Source organism: Choloepus didactylus, chromosome 11 (genome assembly GCF_015220235.1).
Source record: "Choloepus didactylus isolate mChoDid1 chromosome 11, mChoDid1.pri, whole genome shotgun sequence".
NCBI classification, from domain to species: domain Eukaryota; kingdom Metazoa; phylum Chordata; class Mammalia; order Pilosa; family Megalonychidae; genus Choloepus; species Choloepus didactylus.
Window position 1 is genome coordinate 17,638,064 of NC_051317.1, and position 18,845 is coordinate 17,656,908.

Here is an 18,845-nt window from a genome sequence, read left to right on the forward strand (position 1 = left end):
AACTACAGAAGTTGTCAGGAATTCAAGAGGAGGTGAGGAAGTTTTAATAGGTATAGCACAGGGTAAAATTTTATGGCAGTGAGATAATTCTGTATAATACTGCAATGCTGTACACATGACATGCATCTGTCAAAACCTATAAAACTTTACAGTACAGAAAGTGAAACTTAATGTATGTAAATTGAAAATAAAATCATTTAGAAGCCTGGGGATCCCAGGAAGGAATGCAGAATGTGACAAAAAAAAAATCTGACTGTATTACTAATGCATGAAACAACCTCACTGGAGAGAGGAGAAAAAGATGCAGACCTAAATCTGGAAATGAGTAGAGCCTCTGAGATTAAGGCAAAAGGTACTGCACATAAATATTCTACTCTAGTTGATAAAGTTTTCTGCAGAGGTATGGGTTAACAATTCTGGTACTGCTACACATGTACAATGGAATTGAATAATTAAGTAAATGGACAGTGAATATTGGGAGCCAGGTTTCTCACTGTTGAAATGAAAATTTACAGATAAACAAGGGAAGGAAGCTAGCATGATCCATGTGGTGACAGATGAGAATTGGGGACATCAGTAGAAACTCAAGTGTAGCTTAATATAGATGCAGGTAATGACACAGAGAAATGTTTATAGATGTGTATATATACAGGGGTTAGTATATATGCCTATTTCTTCACTCGGTCAGCTGAGAGTGACTAAAAAAGACAACTGAGAAGTAATGAGCAAACCTGGTACTGAGATCTTGGTTTCAATACCATTTTCCAATGAAAGGAACCAGGGCTCCTTGAAGAATGACTGATTTCAGAACTGGGGCACAAAATATATGAACCTAGAACATCTTGTAGTACCAGAGAGTAAGGAACTGCTAAACACACACAGACATATCAGGGCTATGTCAAAAGGGCACAGGAGCCAACTGAAAGACTCCAATAGCCAAAGCTAAAACAATTTGAGAAACAAAATACGTGAAATAATATTGAATTAAAATCCAGAAAATAAATATCCATGAGTCCACATTGATATAAAACATGATTGAACAGATTAAAAATAGGGTAGAAGAGATGAATCTACCATACAAAAGAAGTAAAATAATTAGTGTAGATACTCCACCCTCAAGGAGGAAGAACATAATTCCTGTTCTTTAATAGTAAACAATGCATAATAACTTCTATCAAAGAGGAAAAGTAGGTAAACGGAGGGTTGGGTATGGAGGAGGCCAATTTTACACTGGAGAAACCTGAAAAACGCAACCTCAGCCAGGTGGTGAAGGTCAGCATCGACAGTGGCAATTCCTATTGATAGCATGTACCACTGAAACGCTGTGATGAGAACGGACCTCGGTGGTCTTCTTCCCAAAACTCCTAACACCAGTATAATCATGATAAAAACATCAGGCAAATTCCAACTGAGGGATATTCTACAAAATATGTGGCCAGTACTCCTCAAAACTAGCAAGGTCATCAAAAACAAGGAATGTCTGAGAATCTATCATAGTCAAGAAGAGCCTAAGGAAAAATGTCAACAAATGTTATATGGTATCCTGGATGATCCTGGAACAGGAAAAAAAAAAGACACTGGTAAAAACCAAGAAAATACGGATAAAATGGACTTTAATTAATAATATATTGCTACTGGTTCATTAACTGTAATGAATGGACCCGAACATTGTAATATATACTATGTTAATACTAACATGTTAATAATAGAAGAAACTGGAGGCAGGATATATGGGAACTGTCAACTATTTATTTATTTTTTGGTTCTAAAAAAGCATAAAATTTAAAAAACTTCTAAAAAACTGTTCTAAAAAAGAATCTAGATTAAAAATGAAAACACAAAGCAATCCTGACTTGTTTAAATATACCATGTAAAAATGTACACTAGGATATAAAAGACAACTCGATGCAGGTTGCAATTTGAAATAAATGTATATTTTTAAGTCATATTTTAAAATAGAGCAAAATGAAGCAAACATACATGTGGAGTAACATCAGGGCATAACCACACAGTATTATAACAGTCAACTGATACTACATCTCTAGTGGGACATAAACCATAGAAAAAGAATTGTAAATTCAGCTGAAATTGCTATTCGTTATCATATTCTTAATGGTAATACTGATGTTATTCTGGAACTATTGTTTTTGTCTTGTAGGATAAAACAAGACAGGAATATGTTGGTGTTATTGAGGACTAGGATTTTGACATAGACAAGAAAAATACTTGTGGAATCAGAAAAATTATATAAAACATTGTGAACCTAAGCTAGAGTTGGAGATATCATTATGCACTCCTGATGTATTTTCTCTTTAAAACTGGTTTTCTTTTCTCTGTTCACAAAAGATGCCTAGTAGCAAAGATCCCCCCAGTAGCAATGAGCAATCCTGGTGCTGGGACTGTGGGATCTATCCATTCCCACTAACAATAACCAGGCCTCCTCAGAAAAATGGCTGGTTCTAGGTGTGGGTAAGGAAATGTAGCTGGGCCTGGATCATCTTTTCATACATCCTCTCCATAAAAAGCAAGGAAACTATCAAAGATGACTGGAGTTATGCCAATAGGACACAGAAGCCAAACTGAAGGGGATTTAGTAGCCTAGCTGGGATAATATGATCATCAAAAAGAATAATATCTGCAATGGATTGAAACACATGGAAGATTTAAAAATCTATGAGTACATAATACTCATAAAAAGCCCACCCCATTGTTCATATTTAATGATGTTAAGTAACCAATTCATTATTATTCTGAAAACTGACAAAGGAAAATAATCAAGGATTTATCCTGTTTTTGCCCTCTAAACGATACCTCGGTGAAACCAAATAGTTAATAGAAGAAATCATCTCTTTAGAATAATTCCAACTAATAAATAAAGTATGATAGACTTAGAATATTGCCACTTTGCAACCCCTAAAGAAAGAATGGGTATAGGCAATTATTCCTTTAGTGGAAAGCTAACAGGAAAGTTTATATTGGATGGATTAGGATTCGGCTGACAACATATGAAACTGCTAACCAATGTTAACATCACAAAAAGAAAGAATCAGCCATTAGGTTATGTGCTTCCTATTGTGCAAGAGAAATAACAGCAAATCACCAATGAGAACATCTTGCCACACACACATACAAAAATGAAAAAGCAAGTTGAACTTGAATTTGATCAAGCTTTTAGCCTAATGGCTTTCCAACATTTGGTATCAGGATTCCTTAAAACTCTTTAAATTATTGAGGTCATCAAGGAGCTTTCGTTTATATAGTTATATCTATTAATATTTGCCATATTAGAAACTAAGATAAGCTTTAAAATATGCATTAATTCATTTATAAATAACAACATATCTATTACATATTAACTGAAATGGCATATTTTTATGAAACAGCTACATTTTCTAAAATTAAAAAAATTAATGAGAAATGGATTGTTGTACATTTTTGCAAACCCTTTAGTGTCTGGCTTAATAAAATAAAGCTTGATTCTTGTATCCCACATTCCATCTGTTATGACATGTCTCTGGAAAACTCCACTGTACACCTGTGAGACAATGAGCAGGAAAAAGGCAAATTACCTCTTACTATTATTATAAAAATAGTCTTGACCTTATGAGGTCCTTAAAAGTGTCTCAAGGATGCCCGCCTGTCCAGACCACCCTTTGAGAACTGCTGTTCTAGATCTAACTGCCAATTTACTGAATATACAGAGGAACATGTTAAATGATGTCATGAGGAGACAAGCAGCAAAGATCAGAATGTGGGAACTCTAGAGAACAATGATCTAGTTTCCTCAACAAATAAATTATGAGAAAATAGAGGGGGGAGAAAGTATAGATTAAAGAAACTCAGACATCTATCAAAATGCAATGAAGGGATTTTTTGCATCCTGATTTGAACACACCAATTTAAAAGAAAAAAGATTTATGACACAATTGTGAAATTTAAACACTGATTAGAGATTTGAGAATATTAAGGACCTGTTAAAATCTTTTACACGGGATAATGACATTTTGGTCACATTTTTCAAAAAGTGCTTGCTTATCTTTTAGATATGCTTGCTTCTGACATGATTACAGATAAATGATTTGCTATCTGGGACTTGCTTCAGTTAAATCCACTGGGATGCAGGAGGGAACATGGGTAGGAGCTGAGGCTGGTTAATGGGTTCACAGAGCTCATTGCATTATTTTCTCCAATTCTATATATGTTTCAATGTTTTCATAATGAAAAAAAAATTAAGAAAAAAAAATGAAGGCTCAAATATGCCCTCTTGAATTTGGTTCCCAGCTGGCCAAGCAATTCCCCAATCCTCAAATGCATTTTGAATGAGCCCTGAGAAGAAGGCAGTTTCAACACCCTACAGGATAGCCACTGCTTTTCAACTCAGAAATGAATATTCAAGGAGAAATGAAAGGGATTTTGTTGATTTCTGCATAAGGAAGGCAGGCTGAATTATGTTAATTGAGCTTTTATTCTGATTGTTTTTATGACAATAGGCCTTCTAAGCATTTCTGCTCTGTCCTACAATACAGGGAGCCGGGAACTAAAAGGGGTCACAGATATGAGACATGCATGGCAGGAAGCAGTGCTACTGGATTCCACGACTTTCATCCCGCTTTGCGTAAATTTTGGAAAGCACTGGGTTACAAGAAGTTTTTATGGTGGCCCTGTCAAATCAAAAATTATATACCAAAAAAAATCCTTTGTGGTAGAAAATACCATAAATAATTTTCAGATCAAGTGACAGATTGGGAAATAGTATTTATATAACCTCTACAATAAAGGGTTGAGGTTCATAATATAAAAATAATCTAATCATGTTCCATACTATGTAACATTATACAACAATTAAATATGTCCACCATATATAGCTACACAGCATGTGGCAAACAGTATGCTAAGATGATCCTATTTAAGCAAGGAACAAACAATAAAAACAGAACAACAGAAGCACTACACGTGTGCATGTATGCATGTGTGCACATGGATCTGCATGATTCTGTGAGTTGTAAATTAATATGCTTTCTCCAAAACTCCCTTTTTCGTATAACCTCATTGGGTACTCCATTGTCATTACGGTCACAGAACTGGAGTTAAAAAAGATAATCAATTCTGGGCGTTTCGATTTTTAAAAGCTGTGATCCACATGAAAAACAAAACACTTTCTAAACTACTTTTTGTTTGTTGGTTTTCCATCTAGAGGAAGGGAGGGGAAACACACCACCCACTCCCACTGTGGGCTGGAGAACAAGAAAGAAAGGAAACAAGAGTATTACAAGCTAATCATGATCTCTGCAAAGAGGCCCTGTACCCTGCCTTCGCCCCAAGATTAACTTCAATGGGATGGGAAAGACAGAACCCTCTGACAAGTGTAAGGTTTAACAGCAGATATGTCCAGTGCCCACTTTCTCTGTGAACCATGAATTCCTGGCAAAGGAATTCCTTGCTATACCATGGGATGAGGGAGGTTGAACAGGCATGGCTGGAATAGTGGGGGACAAGTGACAGAGCAGCTTGAAGGTAACCCCACCAAATTCCCCATATCCTTGAAGAATTGTTCCTCATTAGCAGAGAGAGGGAATAAAGTTCATGCACCTAAATGGGTCTTGGACAGACCAGCAGATGGTGACAAACAGTATGGCCAAGAACCACACAACACTGCCAACACTTAACTGGATGCCCACTGAGTGGGGTTATACTGGGAACCTGGCAGGATGATGCACATCTACCACAAGAGCCCCCCATGGAGGTTTAGCCATCTCCTCACCTTTTACACCCACCCCATCCAAGCCAGGACTCTCAAATTCCCAGCATTAGATAAGCCCCAAGGAAGGACAGGCAGGGGGAAACTCGGACTTGTCAGGACTCAAACTTGCAACAATTTTGCTAGGATTGACTATAATTGTATTTTCTGCCATTAGGTAAAATGAGTGATGAAAATAGTGATTATAAAGAATAATAGCGTGTGTAGTACACCCACACACACACATTTTTTAATGCATAGAAATGGGGGTTCTCAGGGGGCCAGAGGATTTGGAGAATGTGTGAAGAAAGAATTTCCCTTTCATGCCATTTATACTTCAGTGAATTGTTTCCTTTTTTCACTTGAGCACATATTACTTTTTTGATAAAGGATCTTGTTTGTATGAAAAAGAATGATTAGAGCCAAAATTTCTCACAAAATGTTCCCTGGCCCACTGTTGGAGCTAGACTCTTTGTCATAGTGCATTTACCGTATGACACTACAGCCTCGTCATAAATATGGTGACAAGGAAGACTAATGAGGAGAAGCCTGGGTGTCTCTGCTTCTCGAAAAGAAAAAACAAACAAGCAAAAAAAGACATAACTCTGAAAAACATTAAAGAATCATCAAAAACACCTGACAGGAACTATATAGGGTGTAAAACATGTCACAGGACCGTCTTTTCTGCAGCAGTATAAACACTAATTTTTCACGAAGGTGGAAAAAACAAAGTAAAACCCTTGAGTACCACTGCATGGCAAGGTCTACAAAAGACCATCTCCTAAACTGGAGCACCACCTCCAACCCCACCACAAAATTTGTCCTATCCCACCTATCATATACTTTTAATTATTTATTTATTCTTACACATACAATAACTTCATTTCTAAAGTGACTATAGAGCTGTGCCTGTTTAATAATTCTACTTTCAATATTTATGTGTTAGCACAGTTCTAAGAAACATTCATTTCATATTAATAAATGTTTTCTGGGTGCCTTCTATGAACAGTCTTTTGGAACTTGAGGAGTACAAAATATCAATAAGACACAATTCCTGCCTTAGTGCATTTACAGTCTTAAAAAAGGGACAAACGTGTAAACAACCACAATTACATAAGCCATATACTTTTATTTCTTTATTCTTACACATATACAAACTTCTTTTCTAAAGTGTCCATGGAGCTGTGACTGTTTAATAATTCTACGTTCAACATTTATGTGTAGCACAGTTCTAAGAAACATTCATTTCATATTAATAAATGTTTACTCTGTACCTTCTACGAACTGTCTTTTGGAACTTGAAGAGTGCAAAACGTCAATAAGACAGAATTCCTGCCTTATGAATTTACAATCTTAAGAAAGGGACAAAAATGTGTAAACAATCAACAATTATATAAGCCAGAAGAAAGTAAGTGCTATTAACAATTACAAGAAAAGAGCTGGGGGAGTATTTGGGAAAGAATATTTAATTCTGTGTGGGTGTTTGGGCTGGTCTTTAACAAATTATGAAAATTTAATAGAGAAATTGGTAAGGGCAGTCAAAGCTAAGGGAACACCCTGAGCAAAATCAAGAAGGCGAGAAAGGACTGCCAAGGTTCTTCTACAACTCCATGGCAGGTCTCTAAGAAAATGTATTCTCTAGACCATTCACTGAAACTATTAATCTTTGTACATTCCATATTCATTTTCTCATGTAGCCAGAGGCCATCTAGGTAGACCTTTTCAGAAATTATTAGAAAGAGAAAGTCAAACAGAAATGCATTTGGCAAAAACAGGCTCCTTGAATAGCAAAGGTACTCATACATCATGCAAGGGCAACTTGGGAGGCTCTCGAAAAACAAAGCTCTTTGAGACTAACTACAGTTAAGCAGTTAACCTGAAAAGTCCTAAAACAGTGTGTGTAACAAGACTGGAGCTTGCAAAATGAACAGGTAGACTTTTTCCCCTTTGGTTTAAAATTGGGGTCCAGCTGAACCTAATTCATCATTTTATATAGCCAATTGTGATGCATTTAGAAGGACTCTTTCGGTGTGTCTGTCTATGGGGGTCCACCACAGTTTGTGAAATAGCAGCACCCTCTACTGGAAAGGAGGTCTCTTGAATGCCCATCACAACCAGAAAAACCTTTCCAATTTCCACATGAAAGGGATAGTTGCACTATATCATGCATCAAATCATTCACCAAATGGTGTAATCAACATTTAGTGAACTTCAATTGATTTTTCTATCCACTGTATTTGATTTTACAAATACAAGTTATGTTTTATCAACAGAAATGAGCATTACATAATGCTTGCTTCTTTACATCAAATATTAGACTTCAGTACCTTCTGTCTTTCTTGAAAACTGATATACATGTCCATTGACAACAGTCCATGAGAAGTATGCATGATTCCTAGGAGGAACCTAGAGCTGAAAAGGAACCTAACATACAGCAGAAAACTAGGCATGATAAAGTTTGAAATGGTCTTATTGAAATTTAAAATGCTACTCAAAATAATATATTTTAAAATGTATAATTCCATACTTAAGTGTAATGATATAACACTCAAAGTACATCAATTGTTGTTTTGATTCATTCACCTATTGAACATTTTCACATGCTTGTTATGGGTATGTGATTTTAAAAATGAATATGGCACTGTCATTGCTCTTTAAGGGGAAAAGGACAAGTCAGACAACAATTATGATAGTGTGTGATAGTAGAGGGAAGCTACGGTAGAGGGAAGCATCGGGAGCAGGGCAGAGCCTTAACTCAATCCTAAAGATGGGGGTTTAGAGGATAGTAGTAATGTCTGGGTTGTAACCTGAAGAATAGGTAGGAGTCAGCCATAGAGAAGACCAGAGAAAATAGTTTTCCAGAAATAGGGAAGTGGAGGTGCAAAGGCACAGAAGTATAAAAGAGACTGGGGTCTTGTGGGACCATCGGGTTTGTTGGTATTACAAAGGCATTAGGGGCTGCCATCTATGGGGGAGTAGCGAGAGGTGAAGCTGGGGTTGGGGGAGGATGGATCATGGATTTTGGGTTTAGAAAGGCACTTAGACATCATCTAGGTCTGTATTCCTGAACTCCTCCAGCACCCTGACACTCACCAATCACACAGCTACACTGGCTCTTATTTTGCACTCTTGGGTCTCTAAAAACAAAACTAATCCCTCTTTCATTTGTGACACTAAATGAAATTCAACTTTTTTGGCTGAAATCTGGAGCTGAAGAACTTGGCTAGATATTAAGATTTTCAGTAAGAAAGATAATCAGAATTGATCTGGGGTTGGGCTAGAATATCCATGGTTTATATGTGTCCCTTTATAGCATCTATGAACGATGACAAATAAGTATCTGGATTTATCCTAACTCCAAAGAGGACACTTCCAAAAGCAGGGTCCTTAAGGCTTCTATAAACACCACAAGACTTCTGAGAGCAAGTGAAGAGGGACAGCTCGCTTTAATCCCCAAGATTCATTGCCTAAAGCTTCTGTGTGCTTCCCTGGAGAAACCCCATTCTCCTCATCAGCCCGAGCACCACTCATATCCGCTTTCCCTACAGACTCTGTGGAAGCAATTACTAAGTGTGATCCTGATTCCCCTGATCAGACCAGTTTGCAGTACAAGAGAACAAAATCAAACATATTAATTTCAGCTGAGCAAGAGGAGGGTAAAAGTGGCACATGCCAAATAGAGAAACTGCAGCTCCTCAGAGAAAGCAATTCAATTTGTGAGCTCTAATTCTAAGCTAAAATTACAAATAATACAAGGCACAAAGCAATTGCATACAAAAGTCCAGGTAATGTCAGCAAAAGAGGAAAGCATCCTTTAATAAGCAAGTGTACCTCTCAAACCGTTTTCTTTTATAAAACTGACAAATATTTCTATGTTCGCCACTATTTAATCAGCAAGAGGTTAAAAGAGGCAATACAATTAAAGTTGCGAGTAAAAACAGAGGCAGACTCCCTCTTTCATACTGTGTGCATTGCACAAGATGAAATGAACCACGACAGGGAAGTGAGGGAAAGAGAAGGGCACAGACTCCAAGGAGAGGCACCCAATGGGAACACAAAGTGAAACCACAAAAGTAGGTGAAGAAATAAAATCTTTGCCAAGCAGTAACAAACATTCACCTCAGTGGCTTAAGAGCTAAGCCACCCAGCTTGGGAATCAGACAGACCTGAGGTCAAGTACCAGCTCTATCCCTTCTAGCTAATCGACCTTGGACAAATTATTTAACAACAGAAAAGTTCAGTTTCCCCATCAGCACAACCTTATAGGCTTATCAAAAGATTAAATCAGATACAATGAACGTATAGCCTTCAGAGAGTATCTAACAGGAAAAGTATTCAACAAATTTAAGCTCGGAAAAAAAGTGCCTGGCACACGTCAAACATGCAGCAATCATTTGCCAGATAAAGCAGTAAGAAACCAAGAAGAAAAATTGCTTTCTTTTGTGTTTGATAAAAGAGTGGTTGATAACACCATGAAAACAGTCATTACAGAGTGAAGTACTGACATGGCTGGAGAGAAAGTCTCTATACATTCCCACTTTCACTAGAGGTAGCACTAGAATGATCCTATTTTAATTTTGCAGCAACAATGATTGAATCTTTTGATGACCTACACGGTATTTATTTCATAATCATAATTTTTTTAGAGCAGAAAAAGTCTTTGAAAACTAAATAACCCAATCTCTTTGTTCACTCAAGAGAGACTTAGGGCCAGAAAAGTTGTAATGATTTTAACCAAAGTTCTATTGTCAGAGTAGGAGCTGAGCATCGTGGTTAAGTTCCTGGGCTCCAAAGGCAGGCAATGGTATGTCCAAATCCTATTTTGACCACTTGCTAATGCAGACACTTGGAGCTGAATATTAAAACACTTTGGGCCTCCATTCCTTCATCTATGAAAGAGAAATGATGGCACTGTCCCCTTCATATCGTTATTTTGTTTATTTGGATAAATAAAAGAGAGAATTTATTTAATGATCTTAGCACAATGTTGGGAACAGAGTAAGCCCTTGATAAACGTCAACTTTAATTATTATTTTTACAAATATGATTTAGTAATGCAACCTGAGACTCATTCCAGGATTTTTTTGTTTTTTTTTTTTTGCACTCAATCCTCTAATACTTTTGTATGAAATTTTAACCTCAAAGATTATAAGTCATCTACATTTTTTTTCCAAACCAAAAAAGTTTAAGAAAAAGAAAACAACAATCAATGAAACATAAAGGGATTGCTACTTTGTCTTTGTGGTCATCTATTCAATATCCTCCAAAATAGATCCCCAGCAGGCTATATTAGTTATCTTATAGAAATCATGTGACCTCAACTGGGCCACCAAGACAGAGGATATGAATATTCTCCCTGCTTTCTTTCATGGAAGTAAGTGCTGCTCTCATTCTCTGAGGAGTTCACTGTGTCTGGGGTGGAACATCTCCTGGAAAGGCTTTGGGAGGAGAGAAGAATCCAGTGCAACTTCCAGGAGTCCGGCATTAGCTATCTCCAAGACATTATTTGGGAGGATAATGCCTGTAGCAGGTTTCTGAAAAGAGGACATTTAAATACTTCATGAATTTTCACAAAACTTAATTACCTTTAAGTTGGAACAATGGGTCCTATTTGCTGGACTATAGACTCATGAAGAGGACAGAAATGCCAAAGGAATGAACAGTCCTGCCTAGAATGCTTATTGCCAAATGCCAAGGAAGAAGTACAAGTCATCCTGCCCCCAACTCGGAAATTTTCATCTCCTTTGAATAATCCCAAGGAGATTTTTTCATCTCTCAAATACCCTGAGAAAGGAAAGAGTGATAAATGGCTTGATTATTGCCTTCAATTGGCATTTCGAAAATAGTGGCCAAGTCTTTCAATTCTTCACAGTGGAGAGGACCAGTGAGAGACAAACCAGAAGTAGCTGGTGTCAAACTACCATGAGGATTCCTGGCAGGGAGAGTTCAACACTAGAAGGCAGTGTGTGGGGCAGGGGTTTGTTCATCAGAACCAACCGGCTTAGAAAGGATGTCAAAACATTTCCTATATGCATCTAATACATGCTTTTTGTTGTTGTTGCTATTGAAAAAGTCAAAAGATATATTCTTTACAGGGTAATTGCTTTGATTTACTTCAAAAATTTAAATAACGAGCAGTTTATTTTCTTTTTGTCATTTAATTTTTATAACCTACAAGGTAGAAAGCAAAATAAAATGGAAAGAATGGGAGTTGAGACAAACAGCTCTGGGTTTAAATTCCAGCTTTACCACCACTAGCTAAGCCTCACTCTCCTCACATAAATGAAGATAATAACATCACCCCTCCTTGCAGAGTTATTCTAAAATTGACTGGTAATGTATAAACTGCCTGACAAATAGGAGAACCAAATATATATGTAATATTGCTATTATTGCAGTTGTTTTCATACACTTTTATAAAAGAGATTTAGAAATAGGGGCAAAGAAATTAAGCTACTCTCCTGAGGTCACCAAGTCATTAAGTGGTGAATCTAGATGTGGCAGAAGCTGCTAAGTGTCTATACTCAGTCACTGTTTCCTAGTAACAGAAACTGGAATTAGTCAAAAAGGTAATGTGCTCTGCTAACAGATTATCATTTGTTATCTAGCCTCCCTTTCAGCTACAGAGAGCCAATGATTTGCCAACAGAAGATTTTAGACGGGACACACAGAAGTCTCCCTAAGTGAAGAGCAGACAGTTGTCCTATGCCTTTTTTGCCCCTCCTCATCCCTTAGGTTCCTGTCTGGAATGTAGGTGCAATGGCTGAAGGAGCTCCTGCAGCCCTCCTGGGACATGAAGCTAGTCTCAGGATGAAAGTCACCTATGAGGATGGTGGAGCACCAAGATACAAGGCATCTGGGATGATCTTGGAGCTGCCATACAACCCCAGAATGCCTATTCTGGACTTGTTTTACGTGAAGGAATAAACTTTGTATTTAAAATTTTATTTTTCCTGGCCTCTGATACTAGTAACTAAATACAATTCCTAACTGATATATTAGGTCTTTTGGGCTCTAAAGCCCTGGAAAGCATGTAAGGAGACCTACCAGTCCCAAATCCTGGGAAACTCCTCAGCCCCAAGCAAACTGAGATAGTCAATTCCCAAAAAGGCTTCTTCCCAGAAGAGTATTATTAAAAAATTTAAAAAAAAATTTCATCACACATATGGAACAATATTTCTCTCTGAAAAGGAAAACAAATGTTTTGGTTTAATCCAATTCAACAGATACTGTCTGAGCACCTATATGCAGGTAATATAAAGGACACAGAGATAAGGTCCAGTTCCTGCCCTCAAGGATCTTGCAGTCTAGTTATATTAATTATTTATTCATGCAATCATTCATGAGTCCTACAGTCTAATTGTTTTCATTCATTCATTCAGCAAAGATTCTTTTTTTTTTAGTTAGAGAAGTTGTGGGTTTACAGAACAATCACGCATAAAATACAGTGGTTTCATAAGCCATTCTATAATTAAGACCTTGTATTAGTACAGTACATTTGTTTCAATTGATGAAAGCACATTTGTATAACTGTACTATTAACTATAGTCCATGTTTTAACTTAGGATTCACTGTTTGCGTTGGGCAGGCCCTTGGATTTTCTTAAAATTTTTATTCTAGTAACATATATGCAGTTATTGAGCTACAGCATAAATAAACATCATTATTGCTTTCATAGAGCTTGTGTTATAGTTAAGGGAGAGAAAGACAAAAAAGAAGCAACTGAATAAATGAACAAAATAACTTCATTTAGAGTTCACCAGATAAAATCCCTTATATGGGGGCGGGAGAGAGGGAAGATATAGATGAAATGGTGACATTTGAGCTGAGACCCATTTTCCAAGAAAAAGTCAGTCGTTCAGACAGAAAACAGGAAATGAAAAGATAGAAGCCAGAAAGAATTCTGGCTGATTCCAGAACCAGAAAGAAAGCTAGGAAGGGTAGAACGTATGGAGTAAGGGTGGGAATAGTAAGAGATAAAGTCAGAGAGAAAGAAGGGTCAGAGTCTATTAGGACTTGTAGACCATGAGAGTGAATTTAGATTTGATTATAAAGGCAACAAGTGACATGGGAAGCCACTGGAAGATTTTAAAGCAAAGAAGTAAGAGTCAGATCACCCTGACTGCTGTGTAGAAAATGGAATATAAGACTTAAAGAGAGGCTGCAGGGATGCCAGTCGGGAAGCCAACGCTGTCATCCAGACGTGATACCAAGGGGCAGACTGGAGAGAAGTGGGCAGATTTGATACATATTTTAGAGCTGGAGTCACTGGACTTGAGTTGCATTTTATAGTAGCAACAGGAGTCACTTTTTCAGTGGGGCTTCCTTTGAAACTTACAATGCCACTTAAAAAGTCAAGGGGCTAAGAAATATATTATTTGCATTCCTTGATCCTTGACTGACCATAAAATATCAATGTACAAAACAATCCCTTCCATATAAGTAGGTGAAATTCCTCCATCTCTCTGACATATTTCTAGCAACTTTACCATTTTCCTGCTTTTTCTAATATTTCACCTTAAAATCTACCACCGAGAGAGGGGCAAGATGGCGGCATAGAGAGGAGTGGAATTTAGTTAGTCCCCTGGAACAACTAATGAACAACCAAGAACAACTAGTAAATAATCTGGAATAACTACTGGGGGCTGTTCACACATCATACACCAGCCTGGATTGGGAGGAATGCCTGAGATTGCAGCATAGAAACTGTAAGTAAAAACCGCAGGACCACACCAAAAGCCCCTCCCCCATAACAGGCTGCACTGCAAAACCTCGCTGTGGTAGACAGCAGTATGGTACTCTTCGGGTGAGTGAATATAGCTCAGCTGAGCTCCAACTGGGGTTTTAATTAATGAAAGCAGACTGCTGAATACAAGCTACAAACCCCCAACAAGCAGACAGAGGCTTTTAGTGATGACTGACCTTAAAGAACCAGAAGACTCATCTGGCCTGGGAGGGGAAGCCCAGAAGACCAGGTGTCACCTCTGACTGATGAGTGATACTGGGGGGCCATGTACTGGTTCTGAAAGGGGGCTTTCTGTCCCTTTTTCTGTCTCTCAACCTGGGGGGATCAGAGGAGAGAGCTGTAGCCATTTTCAGTTTGAAGCACTCTGACACAGACAGGGGTAGAGATAACAGAGTTAGAGAGATTATTCAAATGCAAATGATGACTCCCTAGGGGATGTATCTTCCCTAAGAGTAACGAGGTGGGGCCCAGCTTCCCTTTCAAAACCAGACCCCAGAGCCTGGGGGAAAACAGCCAAAACAGAAACTAAGAAGGCCACACCTCCTTACACTAGTCGGAGCGACAGGCTGACAGGTGCCACCTGCTCGACAGGTTAGGAAAAGCACAGTGACTGGAAACCTCACAGGGAAGTCTGTCATTCCTTTAAGATACACCCTGAATATAACCCAATTTTTGAGACATGAACCAGTTCTGGTCTGGGAAAACCTGACTGGGGTAACCAAGGAAACCAGATGCCTAGACAACAGAAAACTACAATCTATACTAGGAAAAACGTAGACATGACCAAGTCAAAGGAACAAATTTACACCTCAATCAAGATACAGTTGAGATATTGTTTCACTTTAATGAAACAATCTATTAAAGATTTTCAAAGAAATATGCTAAATCAAATAAAAAATCACATCAGTAAGTTCAGGGAAGATATAACAAAAGACATAAAGGCTATAAAAAAAACACTGGGCGAACATAAGGTAGAAATCAGAAGTTTGGAAAAATTGGCAGAATCTATGGAAATGAAAGGCACAACACAAGAAATGAAAAACACAATGGAGACCTACAACAGCAGATCTCAAGAGGCAGAAGAAAACCCCCAGGAACTGGAGAACAAGACACCTGAAATCCTACACACAAAAGAACAGACAAGGAAAAGAATGGAAAAATATGAGCAACGGCTCAGGGATCTGAATGACAACATGAAACGCGCAAAGGTACATGTCACGGGTGTCCCAAAAGTATAAGAGAAAGGAAAAGGGGCAGAAGCAATAATAGAGGAAATAATCAATGAAAATTTCCCATCTCTTAGGAAAGACATAAAATTACAGGTCCAAGAAGCACAGTGTAACCCAAAAGGAATAGATCTGAATAGACCTACGCCAAGACACTTAATAATCAGATTATCAAACATCAAAGACAAAGAGAGAATCCTGAAAGAAGCAAGAGAAAAGCGATCCATCACATACAAAGGAAGCTTAATAAGACTATGTGTGGATTTCTCAGTAGAAACCATGGAGGCAAGAAGGAAGTGGTGTGATATTTAAGCTATGGAAAGAGAAAAACCACCAAAGAATCCTATATCCAGCAAAACTGTCCTTCAAATATGCAGGAGAGTTTAAAATATTCTCTGACAAACAGACAATGACAGAGTTTGTGAACAAGATACCTGCACTACAGGAAATACTAAAGGAAGCACTACAGACAGATATGAAAAGAAAAGAGTGAGAGGTCTGGAACACAATTTTGGGTAAAGGTAGCACAGCAATGTAAGTACACAGAACAAAGATGACTGTGAGTATGGTTGAAAGAGGAAGGTTAGGAGCATGTGGGACACCAGAAGGAAAGAGGAAAGATAAAGACTGGGACTGTATAACTCAGTGAAACCTAGAGTGCTCAACACTTGTGATAAAATGTACAAATATGTTTTAACATGAGGGAGAACAAACGAATGTCAACCTTGCAAGGTGTTAAAAATAGGGTGGTATTGGGGGAAAAATTACAATCAAAGCAAACCAGAGATTGTAGTTAACAGAAACATTGTATTATGCTTCCTTTGATGTAACAAAGGCAATATACCAAAGCTAAACATATTTAAGAGGGGACATAAGGGAGGGGTATGAGACTCTTGGCATTGGTGATGTTGTTTGACTCTTATTACACTTTAGTTTAATTCTATCTTTCCTTTTTTTGCTTTTTAGCTGTCATGTTTTCTTCTTTCTTTCTCTTTCTTTTTCTTTTGCCTCTCTACCTTCTTGGACTCTTCCTCCTTCTTTTTGGAAGAAATGGAGGTATCTTTACATAGATAGTGGTGATGGTGGTGAATACATAAATATATGACTACACAGGGAACCATCAACTGTTTACTTAGGACGGAAAGTATGGTGGGTGAACAAAACCATCTGTTAAAAAAAAAAAAAGATTGATGAAGAAACCATGAGGGCATCACTTTGAGTGAAATAAGTCAGACACATAAGGACAAATATTGTAGGGTCTCACTGATATGAACTAATTATAATATGTAAACTCATAGACATGAAATATAAGTTACCAGGATATAGAACAAGGCTAAAGAATGGGAAGCAGTTCCTTATTATGAGCAGAATGTTCAACTAGGTTGAACTTAAAGTGTTTGGAAATAAACAGAGGTGACAGTAGCAGGTTATTGTGAGAATAACAGTGCTGAATGGTCTGTGAACGTGGTGGAAAGGGTAAGCTTAGAGTCACATATGTCACCAGAAGGAAAGTTGGAGGCTAAAAGTTGGGAACATATAAAACAGTGAATCTTGTGGTGAACCATCTCCGTGATTAACTGTACAAATATCAGAAATCTCTTTCATGAATTTGAACAAATGTATGACACTATAACTAGAAGTAAATAATAGAGGGGTACACAGGGAAAAATATATCTATTGCAAACTATATACTACAGTTAGTACTATTTTAACATTCTTTCATCAACAGTAACAAATGTACTATACCAATACTATGAATCAATAATGGAGGGGGGTGGTTAGGCATATGGGAGGATTTGAGTTTTCTTTTTTTGTCTTTATTTCTTTTCTGGAGTAATGAAAATGTTCTAAAAATTGAAAAAAAAATAATTGTGGTGATGGATGCAACAGCTGTATGACAGCACCATGGGCAATTGATTGCACACTTTGGATCTTGGGATAATTGTATGGTATGTGAACAATCTCAATAAAATTAAATTAAAAAAAGAAAAAAATCCTAGCACCACGTGTAAATGAAGTACCAGGAGCACACAGTCTCATCCAAAGACCCCCTACACCAAGCAGTTGTTTTATAATCAAAATGTTAACTCTGGCTCTCCCTCCCTGCTGCTCAAGAAGGTGAAGGGGGAAAAGGTGGCCCTGGTCCCTGCAGTCGTGAGAAAGCAGGAGGCCAAGGAGATGGTCACTTCTCTGTTTGAGAAAAGGCCCAAGAATTTTGGCATAGGACAGGACATCCAGCCCAAAACGTACCTCATCTGCTTTGTCAAATGGCCCCAGTACATCTGGCTGCAGTGGCAAAGGGCCCCCTGCCATCAACCAGCTCACCCAGGCCTTGCACCACCGAACAGCTACTCAACTGCTTAAGATGGCCCACAAGTGCAGACCAGAGACAAAGCAAGAAAAGAAGCAGTCTGTTGGCCCAGGCTGGGAAGAAAGCTGTGGGCAAAGGGGATGTCCTCACTAAGAGGCAGCTTGTGCTTCAAGCAGGGGTGAACACTGTCACCAATTTGGTGGAAAACAAGAAGGCCCAGCTGGTGGTGATCGCACATGACACGGAACCCACTGAGGTGGTTGTCTTCCTGCCTGCCTTGTGTCATAAAATGGGGGTCCCCTACTGCATCATCAAGGGGAAGGCCAGGCTGGGACACCTCATCCACAGAAAGACATGCACCACTGTGGCCCTCACACAGGTCAACTCAGAAGACAAAGCAGCACTAGCTAAGTTGGTAGAAGCTATTAGGACCAATTACAATGGCAGATATGATGAGATCCACTGACACTGGGGAGGCAAATGTCCTGGGTCCAAAATCTGTGGCTCACATTGCCAAACTGGAGAAGGCAAAGGCTATAGAACTTGCCACTAAACTGGGTTAAATGCACACAGCTGACTTTTCTATACATAAAAATAAAAGTTATTAAAAAAATAATTCTGAACAAATTAGAAAACATCACTAGAATGTTAAGATAGTTTGTCTTTACCCTCTAACACATGCTCTCACCTTTCTATTAATTTTATGTCTGGAATAACTAGTTACAGGAACAGAGATGAAGTAATTGTTTGGGAGTCTTTTTCTATTGCTGCTTAGCTGCTAATGAATTCAACAAGTTCTCTAAGTCTAGAGGAGGCTGGCTCTTC

At 38.1% G+C, this 18,845-nt stretch overlaps 1 protein-coding gene and 1 pseudogene across 2 annotated transcripts in view; one reads left to right on the plus strand and one right to left on the minus strand.

Moving 5' to 3' along the window:
• The window catches only part of SGCD (sarcoglycan delta), a 1,065,755-nt gene that overhangs the window by 918,615 nt on the left and 128,295 nt on the right, over positions 1 to 18,845 (minus strand). The gene's annotated exons all lie outside the window — the stretch shown is intronic.
• On the plus strand, positions 1,210 to 18,583 carry LOC119506553 (annotated as a pseudogene).